The sequence below is a fragment of the Heptranchias perlo genome, chromosome 6, assembly GCF_035084215.1.
Source record: "Heptranchias perlo isolate sHepPer1 chromosome 6, sHepPer1.hap1, whole genome shotgun sequence".
NCBI classification, from domain to species: domain Eukaryota; kingdom Metazoa; phylum Chordata; class Chondrichthyes; order Hexanchiformes; family Hexanchidae; genus Heptranchias; species Heptranchias perlo.
The window spans coordinates 42,267,115-42,284,584 of NC_090330.1; positions in this window are offsets into that span (position 1 = coordinate 42,267,115).

A 17,470-nucleotide genomic window follows, 5' to 3' on the forward strand; every position below is an offset into this window, starting at 1 on the left:
TCATGTTTACCCAAGGTAATAAGAGCCAAGACAATGGGCAACATGGACATGTTGGGCCGAAGGGCCTGTTTCCATGTTGTTACTTCTATGATTCTATGATAATGGTTCAACAGGTCTTCAACCTTTGCGGAGGTAAGGCTTTGCTAAAATCCAGATCAGCCACTGCTTTTATAGGAATCTATTTTTGGAGTGTGGTTTCATTCCACTGCTCTTTCCCCATAGCCCTGTAATTTTTTTCCATTCAAGTATTTGTCCAATTCCCTTTTGAAAATTATTATTGAATCTGCTTCCACCCCTTTCAGGCAGCGCATTCCAGATCGTTACAACTCGTTGCATAAAAAAACTGTTTCCTCATGTCGCCTCTGGCTCTTTTGCTGATCACCTTAAATCTGTGTCTTCTGGTTACTGATCCTTCTGCTACTGGAAACAGTTTCTCCTTATTTACTCTGTCAAAACCGTTCATGATTTTAAACACCTCTATCAAATCTCCCTTTAACCTTCTCTATTCTAAGAAGAACAATCTCAGCTTCTCCAGTCTATCCACGTAACTGAAGTCCCTCATCCCTGGCACCATTCTAGTAAATCTCTTCTGCACCCTGTCTAAGGCCTTCCCAAAGTGTGGTGCCCAGAATTGAACACAATACTCCAGCTGTGGCCTAAGCAGTATTTTATGAAGGTTTAGCATAACTTTCTTGTTTTGTACTTTGTGCCTCTATTAATAAAGCCCAGGATCCCATATGCTTTTTTAACAGCCTTCTCAACTTGTCCTGCCACCTTCAAAGATTTGTGTATGTGCACCCTCAGGTCTCTCTGTTCCTGCACCCTGTTTAAAATTGTACTATTTAGTTTATATTGCCTCTCCTCATTCTTCCTACCAAAATGTGTCACTTCACACTTGTGTTAAATTTCATCTGCCACGTCTCATCCCATTTCACCAGTCTGTCTATGTCTCCCTGAAGTCTGTTACTATCCTTCACATTGTTTACTACATTTCCAAGTTTCATGTCATCTGCAGACTTTGGAATTATACCTTCTATACCCAAGTCCAGGTCATTAATATATCAAAATAGCAGTGGTCCTAATACTGACCCCTGGGGAACATCACTGTATACTTTCCTCCAGTCTGAAAAATATGCGTTCATCACTACTCTCTGCTTCTTGTCCCCTAGCCAATTTTGTATCCAGGCTGCCACTGTCCCTATAATCCCATGGGCTTTAATTTTGCTAACAAGTCTATTATGTGATACTTTATCAAATGCCTTTTGCAAATCCATGTACACATCAACAGCACTACCTTCATCAACCCTCTCCGTTACTTCATCAAAAAACCCAAATCAAGTTAGTCAAACACGATTTTCCTTTAATAAGTTCGTGTTGTCTTTCATTTATTAGCCCATACTTTTCCAAGTGCCAATTAATTTTGTCCCAGATTATTGTTTCTAAAAGTTTGCCCACCGCTGACTATAGGCTGACTAGCCTGTAATTGCCGGGTTTATCTCTCTCGCCTTTTTTTAACAGGAGTGTAACATTTGCAATCCTCCAGTCCTCCGGCATCATCCTCATATCTAAGGAGGATTGGAAGATTGTGGCCAGAGCCTCTGCAATTTCCACCCTTACTTCCCTCAGTAACCTAGGATGCATCCCATCTGGACCGGGTGACTTTTCTGCTTTGAGAGCTGCCATCCTTTTAAGTACCTCCCTCTTTATCTATTTTTATCCTATCCAATATCGCTGCTACCTCCTCCTTTACTGCTGCAATGGCAGCATCCTCTTCTTTAGTGAAGACGGATGCAAAGTATTCATTTAGTGCCTCAGCCATGCCTTCTGCATTCACTGTGTCAGCTGTGGCTCAGTTGGTAGCACTCGCCTGAGTCAGAAGGTCGTGGTTCAAATCCCATTCCAGAGACTTGAGCACAAAATCTAGGCTGGCACTCCAGCGCATTACTGAGGGAGTGCTGCATTGTTGGAGGTGCCACCTTTCAGATGAGACGTTAAATCGAGACCCCGTCTGCCCTCTCAGGTGGTTGTAAAAGATCCCACCGCATTACTTCAAAGAAGAGCAGGGGAGTTATCCCCAGTGTCCTGCCCAATATTTATCCCTCAACCAACATCACTTAAAAAAAAACAGATTATCTGGTCATTATCAAATTGCTGTTTGTGGGAGCTTGCAGTGTGCAAATTGGATGCTGCATTTCCTACATTACAACAGTGACTACACTTCAGAAGTATTCCATTGGGTGTAAAGTGCTTTGTGATGTCCTGAGGTTGTGAAAAGCACTATATAAATGCAAGTCTTTTTCTTTCCACAAGAAGATCTTTTTTGTCACTATTCGGTCCCACACTTCCTTTGACTACTGTTTTACTATTTATATGTTTATAAAAGACTTTTGGGTTCCCTTTTATGTTAGCCGCTAATCTGTTCTCATACTCTCTCTTTGACCCTCATATTCACTTTTTTAGATCTCCTCTGTACTTTCTATATTCAGCCTGGATCTCTACTGCATTATGAACCTTACATTCGTCATAAGCTTCCTTTTTCTATTTCATTTTAAACTCTGTATCTTTATTTCATCCAGGGCGCTCTAGCTTTGGATGCCCTTCCTTTCCCCATCGTAGGGTTGTGTCTACTCTGTACCTGAACCAATTCTTCCTTAAAGGCCTCCCTTTGCTTAATTACTGTTTTGCCTACCAATCTTTGATTCCAATCTGCCAGGACAAGATCCCTTTTTAACTCACTGAAATTTGCTCTCCTCCAGTTAAGCATTTTCACATTTGATTGTTCCTTGTCCTTTTCCATAACTATTCTAAACTTAACGATATTATGATCACTGTTCCCCAAATGCTCCCCCACTGAAGCATGCTCCAACTGCCCCATTTCACTCCCCGGAACTAGATCCAGTACAGTTTCCTTCCTCTTTGGGCTGGAAACATACTGTTCCAGAAAGTTCTCTCATACGCACTTCAGGAATTCCTCCCCCTCTTTGCCCTTTACACTGTTACTGTCCCAGTCTATATTTGGAGAGTTGAAGTCCCCCATTATCATTACTTTATCTTTCTATAATTTGCCTGCAAATGTTCTCCTCTATCTCCTACCCAATATTTGGTGGCCTATAGTATAGCGTAATAGCTCCTCTATTCTTCCTTACTTCTAACCAAATTCTGTCTTTGACCCCAAAATTACATCATCCCTTTCCAGTGCTATAATAGTTTCTTTGATCAATATCACCACCACCTCCCCCCTCTCCTTTCTTTCCTTCCCTATCTTTCCTGAATAGCTTGTAGCCAGGAATATTAAGTACCCAATCCTCCCCTTCTTTGAGCCAGGTCTCTGTTATTGCCACTATATCATAGTGAAGACGGATGCAAAGTGTGCATTCAGTGTCTCAGCCATGCCTTCTGCCTCTATAAGAAGATCTTTTTTGTCCCTAATCGGTCCCATGCATCCTTTAACTACCCTTTTACTATTTATATGTTTATAAAAGACTTTTGGGTTCTCTTTTATGTTATCCACTAATCTATTCTCATACTAACTCCTTTCCCTTCTCATTCCTTTTTTTAGATTTGAGCCTGCAGCTCACCAACCTTATTTACCACGCTACGTGTATTTATGCACATGCACTCCAATCTCATCTTAGACTGTCTCGCATTTGCCCCCAGTCTAATCCCTCCTATTTCTGAACTTCTCTTTACTCTAATGCTACTTGTCCTTCCCAGTCCTCTGTGCACCTTGTTTCTGCTCTCTAATGTTTTCTCCTGGTGCGTATCCCCCTGCCAAATTAGTTTAAACCCTCCCCTACAGCTCTAGTTAACCTTGCCACAAGGACATTGGTCCCAGCTCTGTTGAGGTGCAATCTGTCCATCTTGAACAGATTCCTGCTGCTGCGGACCTGGTCCCAATGCCCCAGGAATCTGAAGCTCTCCCTCCTGCACCATTGCTCCAGCCATGCATTAATCTGTCTTATCCTACTATTCCTATAGTCATTAGCACGTGGCACTGGGAGTAATCTAGAGATTGCTACCTTTGAGATCCTGCTTTTTAACTTCCTAACTCCTGAAACTCTGACTGCAGGACCTCGACCCTTTTCCTTCATATGTTATTGGTTACCATGTGGACCACTTCTGACTGTTCCCCTTCCCCCATCAAAATATTCTGCATCCTCTCAGTCCTTTACCCTGGCACCAGGGAGGCACCATGCGGGACTCACGTCGACGGTTGCAGAAGCACCTGTCTATCCCCCTGACTATTGAATCCCCTATAACAACTGCATTTCTTTTGTCCCCCTGTTCAGCCGAGTCTCCCACGGTGCCGTGGATTTGCCCCTGACTGCACTCCCCCGAGGTGTCAACACCCTCACTGGTATTCAACACTGAATACCAGTTTGTGAGTGCCACACTCCCAGGGGACTCCTGCACTGACTGCCTGTTCATCCTAATCTGTCTGGTGGTCACCCACTCCCTCTCTGCCTGAACACTCTGTAGCTGCGGGGTGACCACCTCCTAAAATGTGCTATCCATGAAATTCTCAGGATGTGCATGCGACAGACCCCAGCAGTCCTGCCATGTTAGCTAACAGTTATTTAAACTGTTTGTTTGGCTTTAAGGCACATTACTGTTTCTCTGACACTAAAACACTAACCACTAAAAAAAACATTAAGCACTAAACACAATATTCACTAAAATATTGTTGCGGTAGAAGATCAGCCATGATCTTATTGAACGGCGGAGCAGGCTCAAGGGCCCGTATGGCCTATTCCTGCTCCTATTTCTTATGTTCTTACCACCACCAGTTTCAACACTGCTTGTCATACTCCTATTTCGATTTTCAAATCAAAGTGTTGGACTATAACCTGGTGTTGTAAGATTCCTTACATTTGCCAACCCCAGTCCATCACCGGCATCTCCACATCATCCTATTTCTTAGGATAAGAAGGAACATTGGATTACATACTGCAGTGTAATCTTCCTTTTGATTTGTTTTCTGATTGCTGCTGCTTTAGTCTTTGTTACTTTGTTGTTCTCAAGGTCTCAATTCTGCCTTCTCTAATCACAGAATTAACAGTATGATTCAGATGAGACCGTACTCTAACGGATGCGGAAGATGCATGACCAAAATTACATAGAATCAACAGCACAGAAACAGGCCATTCAGCCCAACTGGTCTATGCCAGTGTTTATGCTCCACACGAGCCTCCTCCCACCCTTCTTCATCTAACCCCATCAACATATCCTTCTTTTCCTTTTTCGCTCATACGTTTATCTAGCTTCCCCTTAAATATATCTATGCTAGTTGCCTCAACTACTCCTTGTGGTAGCGAGTTCCACATTCTAACCACTCTCTGGGTAAAGAAGTTTCTCCTGAATTCCCTATTGGATTTATTAGTGACTATCTTATATTTATGGCCAGGTGAAACAGCGATTTACTTGTACTTCTTTCAATTAGTATACTGTATTTGCTGCTCATGATGCGGTCTCCTCCACATTGGGGAGACCAAACGCAGATTGGGTGATCACTTTGCTGAACACCTCTCCGCAAGTGTGACTCTAACCTTCCGGTCGCTTGCCATATTAATTCTGCGTCCCACTCTGACCTCTCTGTCCTTGGTCTCCTACACTGTTCCAATGAAGCTCAATGGAAGCTCGAAGAACAGCACCTCATCTTTTGATTAGGCACTTTACAACCTTCCAGACTTAACATTAATTTCAATAAATACTTCAGATCATAACCACTGCTCCCGTTTTTTTGGACAGTAGGTGTTGGTAACGGTTCTGCTGTTGTCATTTACAGCTCCTCTAAACCCATCTTTTGTTTCTTTACTTATCCCATTACCATCCTCCTTACCTTGCACGATAATCCCTTTTATCAATTCATCACTTCTGCTCTCCATCCTATCACAGACTTCCCCTGTTGTTCTTTCCTCCCCACCCTTCCCCCCCACCCCAACCCTCCCTTTGCCTGGCTCTGTACTGCCTTAAGAACTGTTGAATCTTTAACTTCTTCCAGTTCTGATGAAAGGTCAGTGACCTGAAATGTTAACTCTGTTTCTTTCTCCACAGGTGCTGCCTGACTTGTTGAGTATTTCCAGCATTTTCTGTTTTTTCAGATTTCCAGCATCCGCAGTATTTTGCTTTTGTTAGATTTATGGCCTCTAGTTTTGGACTCCCCCTCAAATGGAAACATCTTCTCTACATATATCCTGTTGAACCCCTTCATAATTTTAAAGACCTCTATCAGATTACCTCTCAGTCTTCTCTTTTCTAGAGGAAAGAGCCCCAGCCTGATAGGTATAACCTCTCAGTTCTGGTATCATCCTAGTAAATCTTTTTTGTACCTTTTCCAGTGCCTTTATATCTTTTTATAATATGGATACCAGTACTCCAACTGTGAACCAAGGTTCTGTACAAGTTTAACATAACTTCCCTGCTTTTCAATTCTATCCCCCTAGAAATGAACCCCAGTGCTTTGCTTTTTTATGGCCTTATTAACCTGCGTCGCTACTTTTAGTGATTTGTGTATCTGTACCCCCAGATCCCTTTGCTCCTTTACCCCATTTAGACACTATTTTTCCAAGGAGCATGTTATTCTTCCTTATTCCTACCAAAATGCACCACCTCACACTTATCTATATTGAAATTCATTTGCCAATTACACACCCATTCTGCAAGTTTATTAATGTCTTCCTGTATTTTGTCACAGTCCTCCTCGGTATTAACTATACTCCTCAATTTGGAGTTGTTCGTAAATTTTGAAATTGTTCTTCCAATTCCCAAGTCCAAATCGTTTATATAAATGGTGAACAACAGTGGTCCCAGCACCAATCCTTGTGGACCGTCACGTCCCACCTTTTGCCAGTCTGAGTAACAACCTCTAACCACTATTCTGTTTTCTGTTTTGTAGCCAGCTTGTTATCCATTCTGCTACTTGTCCCCTGACTCCACGTGCTCTGACCTTAGTCATGAGTCTACTATGCGGTACCTTTATTGAAGGCCTTTTGAAAATCCAAAAATATTACATCTACTACATTACCCTTGTCTACCCTTTCTGTTACTTCTTCAATAAGGGTGGTCAAGCATGACTGTAGGGTGTTTCTGATTGTGTGAGCGTCGTTCAGCCTTGCTGGTCACAACCAAACTCACTTATTTACGGTCGAAGGTCTGGGCTCTCCCTTATGAATCACACTGAAGGATGATGAATAATGCAATCGACACAGGTTTCAGATTTTGAATAGTAAAGGTATGTTTAATATGTACAGCAAATCTCAATATGGCAAAACTGATGCTAACGTTCCTATATGACTACGGACAAATAGATTACTTCCCTTGGACTTCTTAAACTAAGCCCCTCCGTGTACCCTTACACACGGCTGTTAACTCCCAACACTACACTGCTAAGGTTTGGTCGGGACATGCAGAGGTAACTCTCCACACAGCTGTGTGTTGAATATTCTGCAGGCTGCGGTTGAAATGCTCACCCTGCTGACTTTGGCTGCCGGCTCCTGTCTTCTACGATCGATGTCCCTGGGGCTGTACCCGTTCCTTGGGGCATGCGACTTCCTTCGGTCCTGGTTGTAGAGAGATCGGCCTACTCTGCTCTTCTGATGTTGTAGAGCTGTGTGGCTGGTGTCCCTTTGACGTCCACTATTCGACCTCCACTATTTGACCCTTACTGTTCGACCCCCTCCTTCCTGATGCTGCAACAGTTATACTGTTTTTTCTGGCTAATCTTGTCAGACAGTGCAAAATGCTACAAATGGTCCCTGGAAAGAAAGCTTTGTTTGAATGTGTATTATATTCCCGCCTCTCATCTAGCTGGTATTGGAGGACAATGGGAACTGTTGACTATATGAGGTGTGAGCTGTTTTCAGATGGGTTGTCCTGACCGATTGACTTAATTATATTAACCAGGAGAGTTCATTGTCTCCTGAGCCAATGATTTATTCTCTTTTATTGTCTGTGTACTTAGTGTATGCCTTTTTCTTTAGTTTTAACTTTGCCCTTATTTCTGTATTCATCCATGGTGTGTCATTACTGGCTAGTTTGTTCTTGCTTTTTAGTGGGATATATTTCTCCTAGACTCTATTGATGACAAAGCAATGTCTAGGATTTCTTGAAAGGACAGTGCCCCTAAATAATTCCCCCTCCCTATACTGTATGTGTAATTTGAAGTTGTTTCAATGAGTAAGGAAGATCATACCACATATTGTTCACTATTCTGTCTATCAAATGGAACTGTTTTTCACTTGTTAATTTTGTCGAAGTACGGTTTATTTAGGTTACCTGGGATGATCATGACTCCAGAAGTTGAAAAAGTATCACTGCAGATTCCTGAATGCCGGATGCCTAGCAACATCCTCCTCTAATTAAAATGCTATTAAGATTAGACTTTGTACAGGAACTGAATCTAGAATTACATAATTTACTCTTAAAACTTAGAAAAAAGCTTTAAATTGCTCGGAAACATGCTAATTAGCATCAAGGGTCTATGTGCAGTATAATGAAGGATATGCCTTTTTATTGATCATATTGCACTACTGTGGAATCCTTTTACAAAGAAACCCAATTTGCTGTGGCAGATTGTCACCGTCTGTAACATTGAGTTAGCTGTGATACTGACTGTGTCACAGACAACAATCTTCAGATTTTTTAACATTTATATTTGCATATAGTGCATTTAGTGTTCAAGTTGACGATGTCAGTATTGGTTTCAAGTACTTCCAGATGAACATAGCTTGATTAAGAGCAAAGTTCATTCTATTGTACCCCAAACAATGTGCCGTAACCCCAGTGCATCAGTGTGAATTTTTCCATTTCCAACACAAGCTGTTCTTATAGCCTTTGAATGATGTTACCAGTTTAGTGCCAAATAGTGGGCAGCTATTGTGTTGTCACATACATGCAAGCAACAGAGTTAAAACTATTCAAATATATTTATGTGGGACTTGTACAGCCAACAGAGAGTGGACATTTTCATTTCATGAGTCTGGGCTAGAATTGAACCCAGGTCCCAAAATGAAAAGTTGCTGTTCTGACCCACTGAATCGAATCTTTTAATGAATACATTATGTTTCAGGTCAGTATCCTAATGTGAAACTTCATTTTTCAAAACACTGTGATCCAATGAATGTCTCCTCTGATTAAGCTACCAAAGATACACAAAGCCAACACACCCGGACGTCCCATCGTATCAGGCAACGGAACCCTGTGTGAGAACCTCTCTGGATACATCGAGGGCATCCTGAAACCCATCGTACAGGGAACCCCCAGCTTCTGTCGCGACACTACAGACTTCCTACAAAAACTCAGTACCCACGGACCAGTTGAACCAGGAACACTTCTCACCACGATGGACGTCTCGGCACTATACACCAGTATCCCCCACGATGACGGCATCGCTGCGACAGCATCAATACTCAACACCAACAACAGCCAATCTCCGGAAGCCATCCTACAACTCATCCGCTTCATCCTGGATCACAATGTCTTCACCTTCGATAACCAGTTCTTTACCCAAACACACGGAACAGCCATGGGGACCAAATTCGCACCCCAATACGCCAACATTTTCATGCACAAGTTCGAGCAGGACTTCTTCACTGCACAAGACCTCCAACCAACACTATACACCAGATACATCGACGACATTTTCTTTCTATGGACCCACGGCAAGGAATCACTAAAGAGACTACACGATAACATCAACAAGTTCCATCCCACCATCAAGCTCACCATGGACTACTCCTCAGAATCAGTTTCTTTCTTGGACACACGAATCTCCATCAAAGACGGGCACCTCAGCACCTCACTCTACCGCAAGCCCACGGACAACCTCACGATGCTCCACTTTTCCAGCTTCCACCCTAACCACGTCAAAGAGGCCATCCCCTATGGACAGGCCCTGCGAATACACAGGGTCTGCTCAGACGAGGAGGAACGCGATGGACACCTACAGACGCTGAAAGACGCCCTAGTAAGAACGGGATATGACGCTCGACTCATCGATCGACAGTTCCGACGGGCCACAGCAAAAAATCGCATAGACCTCCTCAGGAGACTAACACGGGACGCAACCAACAGAGTACCCTTTGTCGTCCAGTACTTCCCCGGAGCGGAGAAACTACGCCATGTTCTCCGCAGCCTTCAACATGTCATCAATGAGGACAAACACCTCGCTATGGCCATCCCCACACCTCCACTACTCGCCTTTAAACAGCCACCCAACCTCAAACAGACCATCGTTCGCAGCAAACTACCTAGCTTTCAAGAGAACAGCGTCCACGACGCCACACAACCCTGCCACGGTAACCTCTGCAAGACATGCCAGATCATCGACACAGATACCACCATCACACGAGATGACACCACCCACCAGGTGCATGGTTCATACTCCTGTGACTCGGCCAACGTTGTCTACCTCATACGTTGCAGGAAAGGATGCCCCAGAGCATGGTACATTGGCGAGACCATGCAGACGCTGCGACAACGGATGAACGGACACCGCGCAACAATCGCCAAACAGGAGGGTTCCCTCCCAGTCGGGGAACACTTCAGCAGTCATGGACATTCATCCACCGACCTTCGGGTAAGCGTACTCCAAGGCGGCCTTCGAGACACACGACAACGCAAAATCGTCGAGCAGAAATTGATAGCCAAGTTCCGCACCCATGAGGACGGCCTCAACCGGGATCTTGGGTTCATGTCACGCTACACGTTACCCCACCAGCGAACAAATGTTATCTGTTTTTAATATAATGGGTCATTTGCTGGCTCTCTCTGCCTTCCGGATGTTTCTGCCTCTCTCTGTGTTTTTTTTTCTCTGTTTTTTTTCCCTGTTTGTTTTTTTGTTGAATGTGTATTCGGGGGTTCTGCAGATGACACCTCTCTGTCTGAACACGGTGATTGCCTTGGCAACGGGCAGTTGCAGGGGCAGTCTGTAAACACCATGTATTGTTCAATATGTATAAATGCGTAGGCTTCAAGGAGATCCTGAAACATTTGCCTGAGGAAGGAGAAAATCTCCGAAAGCTTGTGAATTTAAAATAAAATTGCTGGACTATAACTTGGTGTTGTAAAATTGTTTACAATTGTCAACCCCAGTCCATCACCGGCATCTCCACATCATAAGCTAATATGAACATTGTTTTAGCTCAACAGCAAAATTAAATTCAACTGAAGTCATTGATTTGCATTGATCTGAGGCAATTTCCTTCACCCCTTACAGGCCAAATAATAGTGGATTAGTGCTTGGGTTTTCTGTACATGTTCATTGTAATAATTATAACATTACATCCATTCAGTTCCATTATAAATAAATTAAGATGTTGAAATGTTTTCACTGTAAACCGACTTGCTGTATCTGAGTTTTCTATAAGTGGGTCCCACTGTGTTAAGCTAGTCTGTGGACACTATAGTAGGAAACGTCTATTCAGATCTTGTGATTGTATTTTAATTAACAAATTGTAACTTATGTTTTCATTTTTTACAGTTTGTTGAATTGTAAACTATTAAATGTTAAACTAGTTCCTTCCCATTTGGTTATGCTCCACATATTATGAGTAATATTCAAAATGGAAACCTAGATGCCAGTATTTTGTAAAGAATTTTTCTGACAACTTTCTCCCCCACCGCCATGTGTAGCATGAGACATGTATCATTTCAGGCATCCATTTTCTATATAATGATGTGTTGTCTACTTTGTGAGAAATAATTATTCAAAAATTGCCAAAATGTTTCCAAGTTTTTGAATAGTGTTTTTTGTCAATTTCTGCTTGTTGGATTCTGCATCAAGTGTAGGAATCTTTTCTAGCTGCCAACAGACATTGAATTCCTCTGGTGTCTCCCATTAAACCACCAGTTCATAACCTAGTAATTGTTCCAAGATTTTCAAGAAAAGCAAAAACAACTGATGCAATTTCAGGAAACTGATAAAGGAATTCATGACGAAAACATCATTCTCTAGCAGTAATGCAAATGAGCCCAATATTGGGTTTAAGGTCCAAAGCTTCCCCAAGTGAGTAGCTGGTAATACAAAACCTAACAGTTCATGTAAAATACCTCTAAAATTAAACATCCAGGAACCCCTATCCATAACTAACATTTAATGTAGGTGCTCAGGTGCACTGTGGTGGTCCTCACTTCTAGTTTATGATGCAGTGATCACAGAATCCGTGTCTGTACTGTTTTGTAAATTAGAAAGAAACTTCAAGAATAAAACCCACTGTATGCAGCAGTATTAGTCACGGAGGGAAAGGTAGGGAACAACCATGGAGTGATTGGGCGGGAAGAATGTTTGAGCCACACTTTAGATGGAAAATTTTAAATGAATATCAGGTCACTGGGATAGGAGTGAGAGTGAAATGGATAGCAAGCAGGCAAAACCACATTGGGTAGTTTGAATTGTCACCTACTCTTAGAAGCAGCGGAGGAGGCTTAATGATGAAAAATGCCAACTTCGAGAGGGCATTCATCTGCAAGAGATTTATTATGTCTCTGATTTTCCTTACTTCGCCTTCATGCACAATTATGTGTTAAAAAAATTAGAGCAAGTATTAGAAAACAAGTAAAAAAAATTGTCACTGAGTTGCCATTTCCTACTTTGAATGTGGTCAGTTATGACAGCCTTATAACATATCTGAAGCTGTTCACTATAGGACAGAGAGGCACCCATATCAGGTTCATTGATTTCAACTAAGGCCCTATCCCTGTGGTTGGACATTAGATTTGATTACCTTTAACTTGTCCCAGTATGAGGCCAATGCTGTCAGAGTCTACATTTACTAGAAATATCACAGAGCTGGTAGGAACTCGGTGCAGTGGACATTCAGCCACTGGAGTCGCACACACCTGACCCCGCCAAATCATCTGCAGTCAAGTCTCATTACATATTTGGACTGAGCGCTCAGCGTATATTATCGTAGTCATTAGAAGCTTGCTGTTTGGAGGAGAAAAATGGGATAGCTAGTGCTGCCGCAGGGATTTAAAGGTCTGTGCAGCTGTCTGAAGGAGAGGGTGTTTTTGGGAAATAGATTTCTCTGTAGCAGAAGATTTAAGCAATGGAGCAGGCGTGCAATAGCTTCCAGATTTCCTAATGCATCTGCAGAGATGCTGTTAGATTAAAGTGCGACACCGTCCACACAGTCAAGTTGTATAGAGTGCAAAGGAGAAGATGGCAATCCATGTAAATGCTGTATCGAATGTCCTGAGATCTTGGCTGTGAATGAGAAAGATGTTTGGAGACCTCAACGGATCAGCAAAGGTAAGATTACCCACTGTTACCTTATATTAAGTACACATTCAGTTTGCAGTCATGCTCACATTATTAATTATAAAATACTTGAACCTATGTCAAGAATGCAGCAATTTCAATTTAACGGTACCATTACTATAGTTTAACATGAACTTAAAGCTTTCTCCATTTCATGAAATGGTCAGTTAGTAATGTTCATTGAGCCAACTTCTCATAGTGAATTTGTTTTGGGGGTAAATGAGGTGTCACTATAGAAAGGTTCCACTCTATTTGTAAATTCAATAATGAAAAATTGAGAGATTCTTGTGTAAGATTTTATTTATACTAGCTGATATTTTAACAAATTTTCTTAAAATCTGGGCGGCGCCAGCAAGTCGATTTTGTTGCCCATCCCTAGTTGCTCTGCGACGATGGTGGTGGGCCGCCTTCTTGAACCATTGCAGTCCTTGTGGAATTGGGGCTCCCACAATGTTGTTAGGTAGAGAATTCCAGGATATTGACCCAATGATGATGAAGGAATGGTGATATATGTCTAAGTCAGGATGGTATGTGTCTTGGAGGGGAACTTGGAGTTAATGGCATTTCCATTACATTTCTGCTCTTGTGTTTCTCAGTAATAAAGGTTACAGGGTACGAGGTACTGTCGAAGTAACCTTGGTGAGTTGCTGCAGTGCATCCTGTAGATCGTATATACTGCAGCCACAGCGTGCTGATGGTAGAACTCAGTTCAGGGGCATTGATTAAGCGACCTGCTCTGTTCAGCATGGTATTGGGCTCCTCGAGTGTTATTGTGGCTGTACCATAATGGTGAGTATTCCTTCACACTCCTGACTTGTACCTTGTAGGTGGTGGAGAGATTTTGTGGGGGCGGGGGTGGGATTAGGATGTGACCTACTTGTCAGAGTACCCAGCCTCCGTCCTGCTCTTGTAGCCATGGTGTTGATATGGCTGGTCCAGTTCAGCTTCTGGCCAATGGTAACCCACAAGATGTAATGGCAAATGAATTTCATTATAGATAAGTGTGAGGTGGTGTATTTTAGTAGGAAGAATAAAGAGGCCGCATACTGCTTGGATAATAAGAGTCTAAATGGGGTAGAGGAGCAAAGAGATCGATGGGTACACATTCACAAATCACTAAAAGTAGCGACGCAGGTTAATAAGGCCATTAAAAAAAGCAAACCAAGCACTGGAGTTCATTTCTAGAGGGATAGAATTGAAAAGCAGAGAAATTATGGGCCCGATATTAGGAGGGAGGCATGTTGACAGCGGGGGGTCGACTGGGCGCGTGGGTAACGCGTCCAGTGAATTCAGGGTGCTCCGCACGCAATCGCAGCCTGATTGAAGATACTTACCTTGGCTTCCGGGTTTCGCGCTGGAAAGCTGCGCAGCCGCGTCATAGGCTGTCAGCTGGAGGAGCCCTATTTAAAGGGGCAGTCCTCCACTGACTGATGCTGCAGGAAATAGGAAAAATTACAGCATGGAGCAGTCCAGGGAAAAGGCTGCTCCCAGGTTTAATGATGCCTCACTCCAGGTCTTACTGGATGGGGTGAGGAGTAGGGGGAGGACAGAGATCTTCTCCCCGGCGGACGGGAGGAAGCGGCCTGCCTCTGCCACCATGGAGGCCTGGCTCGAGGTGGCAGAGGAGGTCACCAGCACCATCAACATATTGCGCACCTGCACACAGTGCAGGAGGCCCTTCAATGACCTAATTAGGTCAGCCGAAGTGAGTACACTTACTCATTCCCCGACACTCCATCTGCCACATCACCACCCCCACCCCACATCTCCTTCTGCACTGCCAACACTACTCTATCACATCACTCCTCACACCCACTCAAAGCTCATCCTCATCTTACCTGCACTTACCTCCCCAGTACTCATCCTACCACTACCACTCAACACAATCCTCATACATTCTCATGGCTCTATCTCATACTCACCCTCTCATGCATCTCTTTCACGGTCATCCTCACTCAACCTGCCACTACCTGTGCTGCAGCCACAGAGCATGCATCACATATGTGCAGTAGGAAGCGTAAGGCAAACGTATCGCGAGCATTAAGGGGATGCACAAGGGTGTTTGAGGGTTTGTCATGGTTGTTACTTATATATGATTTCTGATCCACTCACATTACATATTATATTGTCACCACTACTGCCATGTCTTTGCGAATCTTGTCTGGTTTGTGCAATAATGCCCTTTCCTGAGGATCACTATGAAGACCCACAACTGATGTCACCCATTGTGTCACTGCAGAGTGGGTGTAGGTGTATTTGCAGGGCTCTTTTGTGCAGACGACAGAGAGACGTCAGCGATGTCCCTGGTGGCACCCTGGAAGGATGCGAAGGAGAAATTGTTGAGGGCAGTGGTGACTTTGACAGCGACAGGTAAGAAGATGGTGCTCGAGCCAGCCGGGAGCAGCTCGGCATGAAGGAGGGTGCAGATGTCCACGACTACATGTCGAGTGACTCTGAGCCTCCGTGTACACTGCTGCTCAGAGAGGTCCAGGAAGCTGAGCCTCGGTCTGTAGACCCTGTGGCGAGGGTAATGCCTTCTGCGACGCATCTCTCTCTGCGGTTGCCCTCCCTCCTGCTGTGCAGGTGGATGTGTCACAGCACTGTGTTGTGGAGCTCCACGTGTCAAAGGCGGACGGCGTGGCCGCCGAGGCTGGTGATACTGTTCGCCCTCCGAGGAGGTCATGACTGCAGCTATGGCGGCTCCCATCCGGAAGATGTACATTTGAGGGGGTCCGCACGGTAGTTAAATGTGTCTGGACCCAGGGTAAGTGTGCAAGTTGGTGAATTTTATTGTTAGGAGGAGGGTGGTGGAGGCTAAACTTTGTCCAAAGTGACAAAGTGGCCTCCTGCAATGAGTGAGGGTCTCCCTCACCCACCTGTCAAATGGAGCTTTGCAGCTGCCACAGGCTGATAGCTGCAACACGTCCATTTCAACTGGGAGTGTTTCTCCCAGAACGGGAAACAGTCCCAGTTGAGTTGAAAATCCCACCCCTCCTAAAATATCATGTCAATCAGGTCTGCTAATGACCTGAAGTACCTAAATAATTACTTTAAGTGGCATCCCACCGGCTTTAATTGCCGGCGGGAGTCCCGCATGCGGGGGCTGCGCGCGCATCTAAGCGCATTACTGGGGAACCCGGAAGTGGGTGGGTTGGAGCCGGGCTCCGGACCTGCCCCTGGAATCCGATTTTCGGAGTCCCCCCACCATGAACCTGCCGGCTTGGAGGTCCGAAAATCAAGCCCTATGTTAAACTTGTATAGAACCTTGGTTAGACCACACTTGGCATACTGTGCAGAGTTCTAGTCTCCATATTATAAGAAGGAAATAGAGGCATTGGAGAAGGTTCAAAAAAGATTCACAAGGATGATACCAGAATTGAGTGGATATACTTATCAGGGAAGGCTGAAGAGGCAGGGGCTCTTTTCTCTAGAAAAGAGAATGCTGAGGGGAGCTGATGGAGGTCTTTCAGATAATTAACAGGTTTGATAGGGTGGACATAGAGAAAATGTTTTCACTTGTGGGGGCGTCTAAGGGATAATGAATATAAAATAAGTCACTAATAAATCCAATAGGGAATTCAGGAAAAACTTCTTTATCCAAAGAGTGGTAAGAATGTGGAACATGCTACCACAAGGAGTAGTTGTGGCAATAGCATAGATGCATTTAAGGGGAAGCTAGATAATCACATAAGGGAGAAAAGAATAGAAGGATATGCTGATCGGGTTAGATGAAATGGGGGGAAGGAGGCTCGTGTAGAGCATAAATGCCGACATAGACCAGTTGGGCCCAATGGCTTGTTTCTGTGCTGTGGACTCGATGTAACTCGATGTAAGATGTTGATGGTGGGGGACTCGGTGATGGCGCCAGTTAAGGTCACGGGGAGATGCTGGGCTTTCTTTTGTTCAAGATGGTCATTACCTGGCACTGACGTGGCGTGAATGTTACCTATCACTTTTCAGTCCAATTCTGGACGTAATCCAAGTCTTGCTGTAGGCTACATTATCAGATTATGAATGGAGGTGAACACTGGAATCATCAGTGAATAGCCCCACTCCTCATCTTATAATGGACAGTAGGTTATTGGGAGGAAGTGATTAGTGGAGTCCCACAAGGGTCTGTGCTGGGGCCTCAACTATTCACTATATTTATTAATGACTTAGATAACACAATAGAGAGCCATATATCCAAGTCTGCCTATGACACAAAGATTG